We start from the raw sequence: 13,870 nt of genomic DNA, 5'->3' as shown, positions 1-13,870 counted from the left end.
CCCCTAGGCCGACCGGCCGCTTAGAACGCAGTCATGTGATCCTTCATGGGAACCACCACTCACAACTGGAGTCCAGCCAAGTTGACACATCTTCATCTATCACAATGACTTTTCAAGAAATGAAGCTAGGACAATATGTTATTCATATGGAACAAAGTGAACCTTGATCCTTATGTTACACTATTGTGGTGTAGTAAGTTACATAGTGTGGCTTTTCTAGCCATAAGTTTTTGTAAACTCTGTGGTGGAGTTTGCCATGAACAACTGAGGAGCCCCTGATTGTTAAAGTTATCTACCTGGAGTATTTCTCTTGCAAGCAACACAAAGTAGTTTTCTGGGAAGTTCGCTTGCTCTCAGGTGTATAGAATTTTGATCTTGGGATTGGTTAGTTTGGCCACTCTGCCAGGCTCACAAAAAGCCCTTCGAGGGGTCGCTGTGAGTCGGGGCTGACTCGACGGCAAATAACAACAACAACAACAAGAGGCAGAAGGGATCTCTCACTGCAGCTTAGAGATGTGAGAGACACGCATTGCTGAGAGAGAGATGTGAGAGACACACATTGCTGAGAGAGAGACATGAGAGATACACACTGCTGAGAGAGACACTGAGAGACATGCACTACTGGGAGAGAGACTGAGAGAGACTGTTGGCTGAGAGATGGTGGGTGGAGGGAGACTGAATGTGTTCCTGAACTTGAATTGTAGCCTGTTGCTTCCCTAATAAACTCCATAATCTGTGAGTTTTGTGTGGCCACTGCAGTCAATTATCAAACCCAGCAGAGAGATGGTGGGTGCTGCGGGAGGAACAGCTGGTGTCAGGGTTGGTGAAAGGACTAGAGAGAGGCAGCATGTCTGGCCTTGCAGGTACAGGCCTTGGGCTACTGATAGTGATTCTGTCTTCCTCTTGTGGGGTTAGAGGAGGTCTCCTTGCCTCTTTGGCAACTATATGTTGTTGTTGTTGTTATATGCCGTTGAGTTGGCCCCGACTCATAGCGACCCCTCCTTGGGTTTCCGAGGCAGTATCACTACGGAAGTAGGATTGCCCAACCTTCCTTCCGAGGAGTGGCTGGTGGGTTTGAACCGCCAGCCTTCTGGTTAGCAGTCAAATGCCTTAGGTACTACACCATCAGAGCAATTATATAGGGGGAAAAAAATGACCTTGAGATGAATCGTGGTGTTGTTCTTGGGTGCTGTCAAGTCAGCTCTAACTCATAGTGACCCTATGTATAACAGAAAGAAACAACGCCTGGCCCTACCCCAGCCTCACAACCCTTGCTATACCTGAGCCCATCGTTAGAACCACTGTGTCGATCTATCTTGTTAAGGTTCTTTCTCTTTTTTGCTGACTGTCCAATTTACCAAGCATGATATCCTTCTCCAAGGAATGGTCCCTTCTGACAATATAACCAAAGTAGGTGAGGCAAAGTTTGGTCATTCTTGGTTCCAAGGAGCATTCCATCTGCACTTCGTCCAGGACAGATTTATTTGTGCTTCTGGCAGTCCATGGTACTTTCAGCATTCTACTCCAACACCACAACTCAAAAGCACCAGCTCTTCTTTGGTCTCCTTTATTCATTGGCCAGCTTTCACATGCATATGGGGCAACTGAAAATACCACTGCTTGGGTGAGGTGCACACCTTAGTCTTCAAAGAGACATCTTTGCTCTTCAGTACTTTAAAGAGGTCTTTTGCAGCACATTTGCCTGGTGTAATACATAGTCTGATTTCTTGACTACTGCTTCCATTGGTGTTGATTGTGGATCCAGGTAATATGAAATCTTTTACAATTCCCATCCATTTATTGTGATGCTGCTTATTGGTCCAGTTGTGAGGAGTTTCATTTTCCTTATGTTGAGGTGCAGACTGTAGTCTTTAATCTTCATCAGTAAGTGTTTGAAGCCATCTTCACTTTTAGCAGGCAAGGTTGTGCTGTCTGTGTATCGCATGTTGTTAATGAGTCTTTCTCCAATTTTGACGCCACATTCTTCTTCATAGAGGCCAGCTTCTCAGCTTATTTGCTCAGCATGCAGATTGAATAAGTATGGTGAAATGATACAACCCTGACACATACTTTTAAACCATGTAGTATCCACAGATTCCTCATGAGCACAATTAAGTGTTCTGGAATTCCCATTCTTCTCACTGTTATCCATAATTTGTTATGATCTACACAGTTGAATGCTTTTACATAATCAATAAACACAAGTAAACATCTTTCTGGTATTCTTTGGTTTCAGCCAAGATCCACCTGACATCAGCAATGATATCCCTTGTTCCACATCCTCTTCTAAATCCAGCTTGCATTTCTGGAAGTTCCCTGTCAATATACTGCTGCAACTGTTTTTGAATTATCTTTAGTAAAATTTTACTTGTGTGTGATATTAATGATATGGTTTGATAATTTCCACATTCTGTGGGATCACTTTTCTTTGGAGTGGGTACAAATAGGGATCTCTTCCAGTCAGTTGGCCAGGTAGCTGTTCTCCAAATTTCTTAGCATAGATGAGTAAGTGCCTTTAGGGCAGAATACTTCAGTCGGTATTCTGTCAATTCTTGGTCCTTGTTTTTTGCCAATTCCTTTAGTGCAGCTTTGACTTCTTCCTTCAGTACCATTGATTCATGATCATATTCCACTTCCTGAAATAGATGAACATCAACCAGTTCTTTTTTGTACAGTGACTCTGTGTATTCCTTCCATCTTCTTTTGATGCTTCCTGCATCATTCAATATTTTCCCCAGAGATAAATCATAGATCTTAAAAAAAAAAAAACAAAAAAAACTCTGAGAGCTCATTGCCCTCATTTTCATTGATAAAATAAGAATGAAGGAAAGAATGATGTTAGATCATTTATTAAACAAAATTTCTTGGTGGTACCTTCAGAGGATATTTTTTAGTTTTCCAGGCTTAATTTCCTCTTATTTTGCAAGCAAATCTTACTTTAGCTTATGGACTAAGCCCTCCAAAAGTTATCTTAAATCTAGTTTATAAACATATTTTAAAATGTACTAGGAAATCTTGACATTTAAACAACCCTATGGAGTCATGTTAGTAAGCAAGAAATCCGTCTATTTAGCCAGTGTTCTTGGGGTGGTTCTGTGTCTGAGTTCTGAGTTTCCTTCCCCTTGGGCCATACCTGCTTTTAATTGGGGTGCTGGGATAAGGAGCAGAGTTGATGGGCAGGTCCTCAGCAATTAGCTAAGCTCAGTAAATTATCTGGGTGGCCCCAGGCTGAAGCACTTCCTGGATTTCTCAAAACTACAATGTTGGCTCTGTCTCATTTTATACATAAGCATTAGATGTCAGATGAAGCTTCAAGTTGATCTCCCACTTGTGTAGGCTGGGTTAAGAATTAATTTATGACATCTGTAGGGAGCAAGTCAGGGAACTCACAACTCATGTGTGGGAAAGGATAGAGAAGTTCTCCCTAAACTCAATCTGTGACATGCCTTATCTGCCTATGTGTGTGGCCAGGAGTGTGTATGGAAACCTGTTTCTTTGGGCAGCCTGAACTTGGTCCTTAGGTTTACCAAATTGAACCTAGAAGCTACTTACATGATGTCGAAGTCATTGATAGATCTAGCATCATTCATCCCTTCATTCTTTTTGTTTTATCAAGCAAGTATCTATTTAACATTACTTTTTGACTGGAATTATTCTAGACAATTGGGCAATTCTGAACAAGAACTACAAGTCTCCAGCCCTGATAGAATCTGCACTTCAAGAATAAGGTTTCATAGTATTTCCTCTCATGTTACTAAATATCTTTCTCCAACAGCTCAGCTTACATGTAGCCAATCATGATCTCTCCAATAAAAAGTGACCTGTGTCCTCTGAAACCATTTGTGTATGTTGCCGATTCCAGTAGTGTGGCAGTTGTTGTACCTCTGCCTTGTGTAAGGGCTTAATCTTCCCTCTAGAAGACTGGAACACACAGGTTTTTTTGGGAGTGGTGGAGAGAGAAGAGTGAGGAGAATTCCCAGTGGTGCCTTACAAATAGGAAATGTTCAGCAAATATTTATGGAGCAATTGCATATCTGCATGAGATAAATACATGGGTCATACTACAAACATTGGACTGCAATCCAACTCTTCAGACTAATATTTGGAATTCCTGGGAACCAAGCTGAACCTCTAATAATGATAATAATAACAAATTATGGAAAACATTGCAAAGAATGGGAACTGTGCTCAAGCAGAACCTGTACAGAGATCAAGAGGCAATCATTCAAATAGAACAAGAGGATACTTCATGGTTTAAAATCAGGAAAAGTGTGCGTCAGGGTTGTATGCTTTCACCATATTTATTCAATCTGTATGCTGAGCACATAATCTGAGAAGCTACACTATATGAAGAAGAACACAGCATCTGGATTGGAGGAAGACTCATTAGCATCCTGTGAAATACAGATGACACAACCTAGCTTGTTGAAAACAAAGATGATTTGAAGCACTTACTGATGAAGATCAAAGAAGTCAGCCTTCAGTATGGACTATACCTCAACATAAAGAAAACAAAAATCCTCACAATGCATCAGTAAACAACAGCACAATAAATGGAGAAAAGATTGAAGTTGTGTAGGATTTCATTTTTCTTGGATCCACAGTCAACACCCAGGAAAGCAGCAGTCAAGAAATCAAATGACATTTTGCACTGGGCAAATCTTCTGCAAAAGCCCTCTTTAAAAGGTTCAAAAATGACAGATGCTAAAACCAACCAATGTGTCTACAGTACCACATTGCCATTAACACCAAACACTAGGCTATACAGATAAACACATAAACACCTGAGATGATCAGACAGGGGTCAGTGAATAGAGGTGTACTTTAGACCAAGGATAGACTCAGCTGAGGCTAATCTTGTACAGACACCAGTGATACAAAATACCTGCAGTCTTTACAGAAATAATAGAAGACAGACACAGAGTAATCCCTCACAGACAACCAGACACTATGGGAGAGAGATCCAATAGAGCTACTACCTCAGGACCATAGTACTGGGCTACACCAGACTCAATTGGCACAACAAAATACGTAAAAGTGTTGCTCCACATCCTACATTGGTGAGTAGCGACTGGGGTTTTAAAAGCTTTCAAGCAGCCATTTAAGATGCATCTAATGGTCTCCTAGAGTCGGAAGTGAAGAAGAACGCACACACACATACACACACAAAACAAGGGCATTTAGAAGCAATCAGCCCTAGGACATGATGGCCTTCAAGACCAGAAGAACTAGATGGTACCTGGCTACCAATGCCAACCACTCAGGAAAGGATCAAATCTGGAGATCCTAGATAGAGTGGGAGGGAAAATATGGAACAAAATCCAAAAACTCAATAATGACCAGAATTACTGGTCAGATGAAGTCTGGTGAGACTCCCAATACTATGGCTCTGGAATACATTCTGTGCCTGGAATAAAATGCACCCCCAGGGGCTGGCTCTCAGCCCAATAGTTAACAAGATGTGCAGGCAGATCACTGAACTCAGGATGCCGCACCCACACACTCAATGGTAATACATCCCTTAGAGCAATAGACCGTGGGACACCAAAGGACCAACATTCAAACTGAGGAAATGCAGGACAGACAGGGGTGCATAAATATGAGGGGCACAAGGGGAAGGTTGCAGGGTAGGGAGGGGAGGAGACTGGGTTAGGGTTGGACATGGCGAATGGGGAATGAAACTAAATGTATGTGTTACGTTGAATGTAAAACAAGCTCTTAAAATAAATAAAAAATAAATAAAATGTTCAAAAACAAATATGTCACTTTGAGGATTAAGATTCACCTGACCCAAGCCATGGTATTTACAGTCACCTCCTATAAATGTGAAAGCTGAACAAAAAATAAGGAAGAGCAGAGAAGAAGTGATGCATTTGAATTATGGTGTTGGTGAAGAATATTGAATACACCATGAACAGTCAGAAGAAGACAAATGTGCCTTAGAAGTACAGCCAGAATTTTCTTTAGAAGTGAAATAGTGAGACTTCTCGCATACTTTGGACATATTATCAGGAGGGACCAGTCTCTGAACAAGGCCCATCATACTTGGGGGTAAAGTGGAGGGTCAGTGAAACAGAGGAAGATCCTCAGTGAGATTGATTGACATTGCAGCTGTAACAATAGGCTCAAACAACAATTGTGAGAATGGCCTAGGACCGGACAGGCAATCAGACAATGTTCTGTTTTACATTGGGTTTCTAGGAGTTGAATCTGACTCCACGGCACCTAACAACAGCAAGCTCAACCCTTTAGTTTATTTCTGAAGCATTCCTAATATGAAAGCTGTCCCCAAAGTTGAACACTTTTAAATTGCCTGTTGTTTGAAACATGTGACACTGTCTTATGACATTTCCCTGGGGTCTTACATACTTTGATATGGCAGCAGTAGGCATTGCTCTGCAGTTATAAATAACCACACAACTGGAGAGTTAGACTCTAGGGCCCCAAATTAAAACAGCTGATTCAACTCCTATTGTAGAATAGAAAAACATATTTTTGAAATTATGTGTGAACAGAATGACATTCAGACAGGATATTAATTGTAGAAATTATACCAGGAAAGCACAGTACTTCCTCTTTGCCTTCTTTTTTCTTTTTTTGCCTTGTGTATCTGTTTGTCATTTTAGTATATGTAAAATGAATGAACCACTAAATATTTTTCATATTTAGTAGTGACGAATGAATGACTAGTTCTTTTTCGCTTAAGAATACTTGCTAAACTGTGCTTAAGTGAGTTAGGGCTTGCAGGAGACCTTAAAAGCATTTAATCCACTGTTGTCCAAAGAACTGATCCTTGGATTGGTCTCAAATTCAAAAGGAAGAGAACAATGAAGATACTTTTTAAAAGTAAGATTAATGTATTAAACAAATAATTGCCTTAAAATTACCAAACCAAACCCACTGTCATCGAGTTGATTCTGACTCATAGCGACCCCTTTTGGATTTCCGAGGTGGTAAGTCTTTACGGAAGTAGATTGCCCAATCTTGCTTCCATGGAGTGTCTGGTGGGTTTGAACCAGTAACCTCTGGTTAGCAATCAGATGCCTTTGACACTGTGCTACTAGAGCTCCTTAAAATTACATATAACAAAAATTTTGTTATTCCATCCATTTTTATACATACAATTCAGTGAATCAATTATATTCCATTACCACTATCCATATCCAAACATTTTTTTATCACCCTTAAGAATTGCCTTTTATACAAAGAAGTTATTCATCCTACTTTTTAGTTGTTAAAATGTCTGTTTTTATGAAACGATGGTTTGAGGTTATTTTCTCAAGTGAGGACATTAAAGACAAAGTTATCTGACACCCCAATTTTATAAGGGGTAGAGATTTGCTGCTGTAGAATACCAAAATCTGGCAACTACACATCTAGTTGAAAATCCCATTTGATGTTTAAATTGCCTTCCTCCCCTCATCATATCCCTAACAAGTGCCATCATTTGTACTGGGGTCCCTTTACCACTTATTTGGGCAGCTGTGGCCGAAGTTGGAGAAGAATTGGAGATCTGTGGAACTTCATAATCTTAATCTGTGACCATGCCTGGGAGGTGGGTGGGAAAATGTGGAGGTGGGCTTTGGGTCAACTGCTTGGTGATTCCCGTGGCCAAAGTAGAAATGCCCATTAGTTTGTGTTAGTGCGGTGAGTGTTAGTGCCGTGAGTTAATTGCATGGTAATTAAGCACTAACTTGGTTGATCAGAGGAACTGTGTAATTGAAGCATAATAAAATGTGGCATGCTTAGTAAGCAATTGAGTTGTCTTCCCAGGAATGTAGGCAGTTCTAGGAGGAGAAGCACAGATGTCTTTTAACAAGCTGTTCTTTGCACAGTTTTGCTCTTTTTTCTTCCAAGGAAGATATATGAGGTGTTACTCTAAAATAAGCCCAGTCCACATGTCACACCTGAAAACCAGATTCATACTTTCATATGAAATATTCCTTATTTTATAGCATTTTATTTTTGGCATATGAAATACATACTTAACAAGTATATATCCTGGAATTTTATTATTATTATTTTTTGCTTTGGGAACTATAGATTTTTGAGCTTTTCCATATAAATTTTTTTAGTGAAGGAATCTTTAAGAGTAAGATTACATACAAATTTTCCACCATGACTCTAAATAGGCCTTGTTGTTGTTGTTATGTGCCACTGAGTTGGACCCGACTCATAGCGACCCCTCCTTGGGTTTCCGAGGCAGTATCACTACGGAAGTAGATTACCCAACCTTCCTTCTGAGGAGTGGCTGGTGGGTTTGACCTGCCAGACTTCTGGTTAGCAGTCAAGTGCCTTAGGCACTATGCTACCAGAGCTCCTAAATAGGCCTTAATTGGGTGCATTTGGTAAAGATGAAAGAATATATCATCTAATCATTGTAGTAAATTTAAACATACAATGTTTTCTCCTAGATGAGTGAATATTTAAATCCTGGTTTTTTTTTTTTTTTTTTAAGTGTTCTTAAAAAAGGGGGGGGCAATTTATTAAAAATGACCTAATTGATCAAATTGAAAAGAAATTTAGGAAAATAGAATTCCTCCCTCCTTCCCTTCCTTCCTTTTCTTTTTTCTTTTCTCTCTTTGTTTTTCCCCCAAATGGGCAACACGACTAACAAAGTAACGCATCATAACTTAGGCTGTTGTCTTAAATTCTCCCTAAAAATATAGGTCCAAACTTTGAGCATAAGTTTTTAGTTAATATAAAATTATTTCAAGCTTATATTTTCCTCCTAAGATTTTTTTCTCTCATATTACTTTGGATCAGTGAAGGTATGTATATTATTATTGTTGTTGTTCCTTAATGTTGCTGTGACTCATTGTCCTATGTAACAGAACGAAATATTGCCTGGTTCTGTGCCGTTTTCGTCATTGTTGGCATTGAGCCCACTGGTAAGGTCATTGTGTTAGTCTATCTCATTGAGGGTATCCTTTGCCTTTGCTGGCCCTCCACTTTACCAAATGTGCTATCTTTCTCCAGTGATTGGCCTCTCCTGATAACATGTCCAAAGTAAGCAAATCAAAGGGTTGGACAATATTCTGTGATCCATAGGGTATTCATTGGCTAATTTTTAAAAGTAGATTGCCAGGCCTTTCTTCCTAGACTGTCTTAGTTTGGAAGTTCCTGTGAAACCTGTCCACCATGGTGACCCTGCTGGTACACTGGTGGGCATAGCTGCCAGCGTCTTAGAAACATACAGACCTTAACAGTATGACAAATTATTTAACCATCATTTATCCCTTCCGTCTGTGAGTAGAATGATAATCAATTATTTCTAAATAGGATCTTTACTTAATACTTCTGCACATATATGTGATGGTAAGCATTATCACTTAGATGGATGGACTCACCATGAACCAGCTTATTTTACTTATCTAGCGGGGCCGACTCCACGGCACATAACAACAACAACAACAGCCTCCTAATAACCCTATGAGGTAGGTCCTATTCTTGTCTCCATTCTACAGATGAAGATCGAACTTCCAGAGAGTAACTTGCTTAGCATCCCATAGCTATTTAGTGGGAGCAGAGTTTGCACCCAGGTGGGCTAGCTCCAGGGTGATCTGATACTTCCTCTCTGTATGAACTAGCCATGCTGACAATGATGGCTTTAGAGTGGCTCAGGATCTAGGTGTACCTTCTTAGTAAAAATAAATTTGCTTCTTTTTACTAAGAATTTCCTTTAAAAAAGGGGGGAGGGAGGGAATTCTTACATATTAATAACTCAACTCAGCAGTACAGCCTATTTGTTTAGCCTATCCTGAATAACAGTATTTGTTACATGTTATTCTGTTGATTGGACTCTATTTCCTTTATTTATTTTATAAATTATTGTCTTGTTATAATAATAAATAAAAACATGCTCAGCTAGCATCTCAAATGTGTTCAACTTAAGAGACTTTCATGGTATTATCCTCTAATAGAGTCTAGATTCAAAAGAATGATTTAGTCTTGGGCTTCTGCTTCTAACACAGTAGTGAGAGTGTTGAGCCTACACATTTATATGCTGCACCATTTTGCCTGGAATGTGTGTGCTTTGTGGGAGAGCATTGCTCCACCCTCTCTGATCACACAGTGCCAGAGAGGAAAGGAGCTTTGGGGCATGTCAGTTCTTGTTCACATGCCTTGTTTTATGGACAGGACCACTGAAGCCTGGAGAGGTTGGTGAACTTGCCTGGACCATCTCCTGCCTCCCTGCCTGGAACTCCCTCCCTCCCCTTCATCTCTGAACACCTGTGCTCCCTTGAGAAATAGAGACCCCATGGCTTTTGATTCAGTCTCCACATCTTGTTAATTTCATAGTCAGAGAAAGAAACATTCAGACTGGAGTTTGGAAAGTGATGTTAGTTTCAGATTAATTCTGTGTTTAAAAATCTTATACCTGCAAACTGTGTGAATTTTTTTTTTTTTTCTTACATGTTGTTACTGGGTGCCATTGAGTCGATTCCAACTCATAGTGACCATATGTGATGGAGTGGAACTGCTCTGTAGGGTTTTCTCGGCTGTAATCTTTGTGGAAACAGATTGCCAGAGCCACTGGGTGGGTTAGATCTGCCAGCCTTTTGGATAGCAACTGAGTGCTTAACCATTGCACCACCAGGGCTCACTTATTACATAAGAAAAGTTGTTTTTTTTTCAAATTGTGATTTGGGTGAAAGTTTACAGAGCAAATTCAGTTTCCATACAGCAGCTCACATACACTTTGTCTCGTGACATTGACTACAATTTACCACAATGCAACAGTTCCCCTCCCACTTCCTCCCAATAGTTACCTCTTCCCTGTGTCCATCCCTCCATGCACTCCTGAGCTGTCTTCCTGTGCGTAAACAGCTCTTCTGTTCTCCCATGATTGTTTTCGCCAAGGAGTGTATCTACCTAGTATAAATGTTCACCTCATATACCTGTCTTTTATTTGACTGGAAGCCATAGGACTGGGTTCAGTTCTAGACCTGAAGGGCAGCTAGGGGCCACGGTCTCAGTGGTTCCACCAGGCTCTATTAGACCAGCAAACCTGCTCCCCTCTTTTTTTTTTCCCAAATGATTTTGAGTTTTGTTCCACATTGTTCTTCTACTCTATCCAGGATCTCCTACATAGATCCCCTTCCTAGTGGTTGACAGTGGTAGCCAGGCACCATCCAGTTCTACATAAGAAAAGTTTTAAGGTTGGAAACCTCCCAATAGTCTGTATTTTCTCATTCTTTTTGATATGCTCGGTGGCAGCCTTTATTAAGCACCTTCGAAAGTAGAGGCTGGTAAGGTGTCACCCCAGTGCTCCAAATTCCCAGTTCTCAGTGCTCTTGCCTGTAAGGGAGGTGCTTCCAGCCCTCATAGTCAGTGCTGGACATCCATCAGGGCTCGCTGTTTTCCTCTGGGGCTGGGGAGAGTGGGTTCAGATCCCTTGGCCCTGTGGTACAGTGAACCAGAGGGAGGCTCTGGGTTTCAGGGTCCATCAGACCCAGGTGCTGCTTAGTAGCTTTGGGGCTTTGGAAAAGTTATTTACCCTCTCTGAGGTTCAGTTTCTTAAGCTATACACTGGGAACATACTGATGCTTCTTCCCTTCTGCAATCCAAAAACCAAAACTCCTTGCCGTCTTGTCAATTCCAACTCATAGTGACCCTATAGGACAGAGTAGAACTGCCCCATAGGATTTCTGTAAATCTTTATGGAAGCAGATTGCCACATCTTTCTCCCTTGAAGTGGCTGGTGAGTTCAAACCACTGACCTTTGGATTGGCAGTCAAGTGTTTAACCACGGCATCACTGGGGCTCCTTCCTTGTGGAATAGTTGCAATAATTTAGGTGGTATAGAAATGTGTATGTGATTATATTGAGTCTTGCCCAATATGCAACTGTGCTGGAATTCTGAATTAGCGTGCTGTTTAATTTATAAGTTATAAGTTATGAGTGTTGTGGTTGGGGATCCACATGGTGCCTGTGTTTCCTTATCCCTGTAATTCATGCTTGGTGATGTTTCACTTGCCCAGGGTGATGCTGTGGTCAGGGCTGGCTGGCCCTGTAGGGTAGTGTGTGGGTTCCTGGTCACCCATCAATGACCTCGTTCTGCCTACGGGATGCCTCCAGGAATTGAAATAATGCTCAGAGAATTAATAAAATATGCTTTAGATGTGAAAGAAGACAATCCCTAGAGAATTCAAATATGTGGTATAAATGATACCACACATGCTCTTCCTCAGTCCTATAATGAATGTTCATCTAGTTGTGGTTTGTCCATGGTTCCTCTTGGTTTCTTGGAAGAAGAAACGATCCTCCCGTAAAATCTTCTAGTCTGCACCACTGGTTTGGGTCAGGATGTCTTGGAATGAGTACTCTGTGGACATCTTCAGGCCTGCATTGATGTTCTTGAGTCACTAAGTCACATCAAGTCTACTTTCTACATCCTGATTTGGTCTCCCAGCCTCCAGTTTCTCAACATTCTTCTTTTAATGCATCCAGGCTTTGGCTGCTACACTAAGATTCACAGGCTCCACTCCTTGTTTCTGCTGCTCTTGCTGCCTCAGGACCCTCCAAGACTTTTCTTTTCTGAATGCCCAAATTGTATACCTAGTCAGCCATTCTGAGCCTTTACCCAAAGATGACATAAATCCTTCTTCCCGTGGCTCATCTTTCTACGCCATGATGTAGATTTATAGAAACCCTATGGGGCAGTTCTCCTCTGTCCTGTAGGGTCACTATGAGTTGGAATTGACTAGACAGCAAAGGGTTTTGGTTTTTGGAGTCAAAATACCCCTCCAACCTGTTCTGTAGGCCCTATGGCTTTTCCATTGCTTGACACGCTTATTTAGCCATGGTCAAACATTGAGATCCACTTGGTTTCCCAAAGCCCAGCTCTATTGATTGCTCATTTGCAAGGCTTTTTCCGATTTACCCTCTGCTTCCTGCCAGGTGGGAGGTCGTATCTTCCTTGCTTGAGCCCCTGTGGCATGTTATCTTACCATAGTACTTGTGTCCTTTTGCTTTGTATTATAGTTCCATGCTTCCTTCCTTCATCTTAGGGAAGGGCATCTGTAGCCTGGGGTCAGAATGGGACAGTGGAAGGAATGCATCCAATAACCCTATAGCCATGAGTCCACTTCCTGCTTCTACCCATGAACTTTGTGCTCTTGGATGGGTCACTCAACCTCCAGTTAGCCAATTGGGAAATAGCCCATCACTCTCCCTGATAGGATGGCTGTGAGAATGAAAACTCAAATATGACAGACATGCAAGGGACACTTGCAAAGTTTCTGTCACATGGGGAGCATTCTGTAAATGCTAGTTCTTTACATAGTTTTCAAATAGGATCTAGAAGAAACTCTGCATGAAATTGGTGTTCAGTAAATATTGATTGAACTGCAAACCTTCCCAGAGCCTGTATGGTATTTTGCAGCTACAGATTAAATTGGCATCAAAGCCTGTAGCCCTGTCTGTTGGAGTCGTGATGCTGGCTCTATTTTGCTGATTTCTCTCTTTACTAGAGGCTGAGAATGTTCCAGATCTCTTACATTTTAATCCTTTCTTCCAGTCCTCACCAAAGCAAAGGAAAGAAAGAACCTTGTAATGGAGAGAGTAGAAACCCCAATATTACCTTTCCTGTGATTTGGGAGACATACCTTTCCGTTGGCTTGCTGGCATATATGCAGAGTGGAGCAGCCACTGCACATTGACCTTTCCCCTTTCCCTCCCATCAGAAATCCCTCAAAGGCTGCTAGCCTAATATGCATACACTTCTAGCCTTTTCTCCATTCTTTTCAGTAATTAATTTCCTAGAGAACCTCATTTTTTATTGCTTAAGAGCAAAACTTGAACAGACTCTGAAGAAGGATTTACCTGATTTCATTCAGCCTGAAGTATTACGAAATGACAACAACAA

Source organism: Orycteropus afer, unplaced genomic scaffold (genome assembly GCF_000298275.1).
Source record: "Orycteropus afer afer isolate SDZICR_OR568_19922 unplaced genomic scaffold, OryAfe1.0 scaffold00015, whole genome shotgun sequence".
In the NCBI taxonomy this organism is placed as follows: Eukaryota; Metazoa; Chordata; class Mammalia; order Tubulidentata; family Orycteropodidae; genus Orycteropus; species Orycteropus afer.
The sequence above is the reverse complement of the archived record's forward strand: the minus strand, read 5'-3'. Positions refer to the sequence as shown.